The 6,329-nt window shown below is 39.3% G+C and overlaps 1 pseudogene across 1 annotated transcript in view; it reads left to right on the top strand.

Annotated features, from left to right (window-relative positions):
• Positions 1–6,329, top strand: part of LOC311148187 (S-adenosylhomocysteine hydrolase-like protein 1) — a 36,997-nt pseudogene that overhangs the window by 25,868 nt on the left and 4,800 nt on the right. Inside the window, exons 2-7 of the transcript in view lie at positions 4,571–4,673; positions 5,095–5,189; positions 5,522–5,628; positions 5,777–5,893; positions 6,033–6,096; positions 6,227–6,315. The product of the transcript in view is annotated as an S-adenosylhomocysteine hydrolase-like protein 1 (transcript). The remainder of the gene's footprint in view (positions 1–4,570; positions 4,674–5,094; positions 5,190–5,521; positions 5,629–5,776; positions 5,894–6,032; positions 6,097–6,226; positions 6,316–6,329) is intronic.

Raw genomic sequence — 6,329 nt, 5'->3', positions numbered from 1 at the left:
CTCTACCATACAACATCTTAGATTTAGAGAATACCCCTCTACCATACAACATCTTAGATTTAGAGAATATCCCTCTACCATACAACATCTTAGATTTAGAGAATACCCCTCTACCATACAACATCTTAGATTTAGAGAATACCCCTCTACCATACAACATCTTAGATTTAGAGAATACCCCCTCTACCATACAACATCTTAGATTTAGAGAATACCCCTCTACCATACAACATCTTAGATTTAGAGAATACCCCTCTACCATACAACATCCTCTACCATACAACATCTTAGATTTAGAGAATACCCCTCTACCATACAACATCTTAGATTTAGACAATACTCCCTCTACCATACAACATCTTAGCTTTAGAGAATACCCCTCTACCATACAACATCTTAGATTTAGAGAATACCCCTCTACCATACAACATCTTAGATTTAGAGAATACCCCTCTACCATACAACATCTTAGATTTAGAGAATACCCCTCTACCATACAACATCTTAGATTTAGAGAATACCCCTCTACCATACAACATCTTAGATTTAGAGAATACCCCTCTACCATACAACATCTTAGATTTAGAGAATACCCCTCTACCATACAACATCTTAGATTTAGAGAATACCCCTCTACCATACAACATCTTAGATTTAGAGAATACCCCTCTACCATACAACATCTTAGATTTAGAGAATACCCCTCTACCATACAACATCTTAGATTTAGAGAATACCCCTCTACCATACAACATCTTAGATTTAGAGAATACCCCTCTACCATACAACATCTTAGATTTAGAGAATACCCCTCTACCATACAACATCTTAGATTTAGAGAATACCCCTCTACCATACAACATCTTAGATTTAGAGAATACCCCTCTACCATACAACATCTTAGATTTAGAGAATACCCCTCTACCATACAACATCTTAGATTTAGAGAATACCCCTCTACCATACAACATCTTAGATTTAGAGAATACCCCTCTACCATACAACATCTTAGATTTAGAGAATACCCCTCTACCATACAACATCTTAGATTTAGAGAATACCCCTCTACCATACAACATCTTAGATTTAGAGAATACCCCTCTACCATACAACATCTTAGATTTAGAGAATACCCCTCTACCATACAACATCTTAGATTTAGAGAATACCCCTCTACCATACAACATCTTAGATTTAGAGAATACCCCTCTACCATACAACATCTTAGATTTAGAGAATACCCCTCTACCATACAACATCTTAGATTTAGAGAATACCCCTCTACCATACAACATCTTAGATTTAGAGAATACCCCTCTACCATACAACATCTTAGATTTAGAGAATACCCCTCTACCATACAACATCTTAGATTTAGAGAATACCCCTCTACCATACAACATCTTAGATTTAGAGAATACCCCTCTACCATACAACATCTTAGATTTAGAGAATACCCCTCTACCATACAACATCTTAGATTTAGAGAATACCCCTCTACCATACAACATCTTAGATTTAGAGAATACCCCTCTACCATACAACATCTTAGATTTAGAGAATACCCCTCTACCATACAACATCTTAGATTTAGAGAATACCCCTCTACCATACACATCCTCTACCATACAACATCTTAGATTTAGAGAATACCCCTCTACCATACAACATCTTAGATTTAGACAATACTCCTCTACCATACAACATCTTAGCTTTAGAGAATACCCCTCTACCATACAACATCTTAGATTTAGAGAATACCCCTCTACCATACAACATCTTAGATTTAGAGAATACCCATCTACCATACAACATCTTAGATTTAGAGAATACCCCTCTACCATACAACATCTTAGATTTAGAGAATACCCCTCTACCATACAACATCTTAGATTTAGAGAATACCCCTCTACCATACAACATCTTAGATTTAGAGAATACCCCTCTACCATACAACATCTTAGATTTAGAGAATACCCCTCTACCATACAACATCTTAGATTTAGAGAATACCCCTCTACCATACAACATCTTAGATTTAGAGAATACCCCTCTACCATACAACATCTTAGATTTAGAGAATACCCCTCTACCATACAACATCTTAGATTTAGAGAATACTCCTCTACCATACAACATCTTAGATTTAGAGAATACCCCTCTACCATACAACATCTTAGATTTAGAGAATACCCCTCTACCATACAACATCTTAGATTTAGAGAATACCCCTCTACCATACAACATCTTAGATTTAGAGAATACCCCTCTACCATACAACATCTTAGATTTAGAGAATACCCCTCTACCATACAACATCTTAGATTTAGAGAATACCCCTCTACCATACAACATCTTAGATTTAGAGAATACCCCTCTACCATACAACATCTTAGATTTAGAGAATACCCCTCTACCATACAACATCTTAGATTTAGAGAATACCCCTCTACCATACAACATCTTAGATTTAGAGAATACCCCTCTACCATACAACATCTTAGATTTAGAGAATACCCCTCTACCATACAACATCTTAGATTTAGAGAATACCCCTCTACCATACAACATCTTAGATTTAGAGAATACCCCTCTACCATACAACATCTTAGATTTAGAGAATACCCCTCTACCATACAACATCTTAGATTTAGAGAATACCCCTCTACCATACAACATCTTAGATTTAGAGAATACCCCTCTACCATACAACATCTTAGATTTAGAGAATACCCCTCTACCATACAACATCTTAGATTTAGAGAATACCCCTCTACCATACAACATCTTAGATTTAGAGAATACCCCTCTACCATACAACATCTTAGATTTAGAGAATACCCCTCTACCATACAACATCTTAGATTTAGAGAATACCCCTCTACCATACAACATCTTAGATTTAGAGAATACCCCTCTACCATACAACATCTTAGATTTAGAGAATACCCCTCTACCATACAACATCTTAGATTTAGAGAATACCCCTCTACCATACAACATCTTAGATTTAGAGAATACCCCTCTACCATACAACATCTTAGATTTAGAGAATACCCCTCTACCATACAACATCTTAGATTTAGACAATACTCCTCTACCATACAACATCTTAGATTTAGAGAATACCCCTCTACCATACAACATCTTAGATTTAGAGAATACCCCTCTACCATACAACATCTTAGATTTAGAGAATACCCCTCTACCATACAACATCTTAGATTTAGAGAATACCCCTCTACCATACAACATCTTAGATTTAGAGAATACCCCTCTACCATACAACATCTTAGATTTAGAGAATACCCCTCTACCATACAACATCTTAGATTTAGAGAATACCCCTCTACCATACAACATCTTAGATTTAGAGAATACTCCTCTACCATACAACATCTTAGATTTAGAGAATACCCCTCTACCATACAACATCTTAGATTTAGAGAATACCCCTCTACCATACAACATCTTAGATTTAGAGAATACCCCTCTACCATACAACATCTTAGATTTAGAGAATACCCCTCTACCATACAACATCTTAGATTTAGAGATTACCCCTCTACCATACAACATCTTAGATTTAGAGAATACCCCTCTACCATACAACATCTTAGATTTAGAGAATACCCCTCTACCATACAACATCTTAGATTTAGAGAATACCCCTCTACCATACAACATCTTAGATTTAGAGAATACCCCTCTACCATACAACATCTTAGATTTAGAGAATACCCCTCTACCATACAACATCTTAGATTTAGAGAATACTCCTCTACCATACAACATCTTAGATTTAGAGAATACCCCTCTACCATACAACATCTTAGATTTAGAGAATACCCCTCTACCATACAACATCTTAGATTTAGAGAATACCCCTCTACCATACAACATCTTAGATTTAGAGAATACCCCTCTACCATACAACATCTTAGATTTAGAGAATACCCCTCTACCATACAACATCTTAGATTTAGAGAATACCCCTCTACCATACAACATCTTAGATTTAGAGAATACCCCTCTACCATACAACATCTTAGATTTAGAGAATACCCCTCTACCATACAACATCTTAGATTTAGAGAATACCCCTCTACCATACAACATCTTAGATTTAGAGAATACCCCTCTACCATACAACATCTTAGATTTAGAGAATACTCCTCTACCATACAACATCTTAGATTTAGAGAATACCCCTCTACCATACAACATCTTAGCTCATACTGTCTTTTGCTTTCCTGGCAGTCTACTCTACTGATCAGACATCCAGTTTTCATGAACAAAACATTTCAGAAACTCCAGAAATAGCAGCATGATTGTTGAGTCTTGTTTAGATTAATTTACACGACTGTATTTTATATGTGTGTTAGTGTATGTGCTTATTTTGTAATAATGTGTTGTATTATTTTATTTATGTTGTTTTGTTGGGATGTCATTGTTTTAATCCTTTTTGGACCCCAGGAAGAGTAGCTGCTGCCTTGGCAGGAACTAATGGGGATCCTAATGAATACTAAAATGTAGTGTGTTGTGTGTTTGTGTATTTTTCCCCCCTCAGGTTCTGATTGAAACCCTGGTAGCTCTTGGAGCTCAGTGTCGTTGGACAGCCTGTAACATCTACTCTACTCAGAACGAGGTGGCTGCTGCCCTGGCAGAGACTGGTGAGAACACATCATACTGTCCTCTGTCTTTCTCTCTCTGTCTGTCTCTCCCCTTCTCTCTCTCTCTCACCCCTCCGCTCCTCTCTCTCTCGCTCTCTCTCTCTCACCCCCTCTCTCTCTCTCTGCCTCTCTCTCTCTCTGTCTCTCTCTCCCTCTCTCTCGCTCTCTCACCCTCTCTCTCTCTCTCTCTCTCTCTCTCTCTCTCTCTCTCTCTCTCTCTCTCTCTCTTTCACCCCCTCTCTCTCTCTCTCTCTGCCTCTCTCTCTCTCTCTCTCTCTCTCTCTCTCTCTCCCTCTTCTCTCTCTCGCTCTCCCCTTCCTCTCTCTCTCTCTCTGTCTCTCACCCTCTCTTGCTCTCTCTCTCTCTCTCTCTCTCTCTCTCTCTCTCTCTCTCTCTCTCTCTCTCTCTCTCTCTCCAACAGGTGTGCCTGTGTTTGCGTGGAAGGGCGAGTCAGAGGATGACTTCTGGTGGTGCATCGACCGCTGTGTCAACACGGAAGGCTGGCAGGCCAACATGGTACCTAATGACTAAACCATCCCATAATAATGTACTTTACATCTGTTGTGTAGTGACACGCTCACACATTGTGGAGGCTTATTTTTCCATCCATCACTTATCTTCCGTACATTAGCTATTTAGTATGCAGACTTAATGCTGCAGATGTCTCTATTTAGTATGCAGACTTAATGCTGCAGATGTCTCTATTTAGTATGCAGACTTAATGCTGCATATTTCTCTACTTAGTATGCAGACTTAATACTGCAGATTTAATGCTGCAGATGTCTCTATTTCTTGAGTCCACCATCTGCTCTGCTACCATTGCTCTTCCTGTGTTTGTGTTACTGTAGATCCTGGATGACGGAGGGGATCTGACCCACTGGGTTTATAAGAAGTACCCCAGCGTGTTCAAGAAGGCTCAGGGCATCGTGGAGGAGAGTGTCACTGGGGTCCACAGGTGAGAAAGAACCTTCCCAAAACATTGGTCCCATACATCCAACGCAAGGAGAGACATCTATGTGTAATTGGTCCAGTTTATCCTCAGTCCGTTCGTCTGTGGCTCACCTAAAGCACTGTCTTTATTTCTTTCCATCCTTTATCCTCAGGTTGTACCAGCTGTCCAAGGCAGGCAAGCTGTGTGTCCCGGCCATGAACGTGAACGACTCTGTTACCAAGCAGAAGTTTGACAACCTCTACTGCTGCAGAGAGTCCATCCTGGACGGGTGAGGACCTTTTTTTAAACACTAAATATCAAATGTTTTTCTCACAAAAAAGTGTGTGATCGTTTTGTTCGTTTTTGTTTGTAATTTATAAATGTATAATGTCTGATTTGTAATTGTTACCTTTCCCCGCTTGCTGCAGCTTGAAGAGGACCACTGATGTGATGTTTGGGGGGAAACAGGTGGTGGTGTGCGGTTATGGAGAGGTGAGTCCTTCAGATTCTGGATTCTTTTATTCTGATGACTGTTAGCTGACACCTTTAGTTTTAAAAAGTTGACGTATGGCTTTTGAACATAGATTTGAGTGTACTGTCCTGGACTGTCCTCTGTCTGTAGGTGGGGAAGGGTTGCTGTTCTGCTCTGAAGGCCCTGGGTGCCATCGTCTGCATCACAGAGATAGACCCCATCTGTGCCCTGCAGGGCTGGTGAGTGACTGGAG

The sequence above is a fragment of the Coregonus lavaretus genome (genome assembly GCF_964263955.1).
Source record: "Coregonus lavaretus genome assembly, chromosome: 20".
Classification (NCBI taxonomy): Eukaryota; Metazoa; Chordata; class Actinopteri; order Salmoniformes; family Salmonidae; genus Coregonus; species Coregonus lavaretus.
The sequence above is the reverse complement of the archived record's forward strand: the minus strand, read 5'-3'. Positions and strand labels throughout refer to the sequence as shown.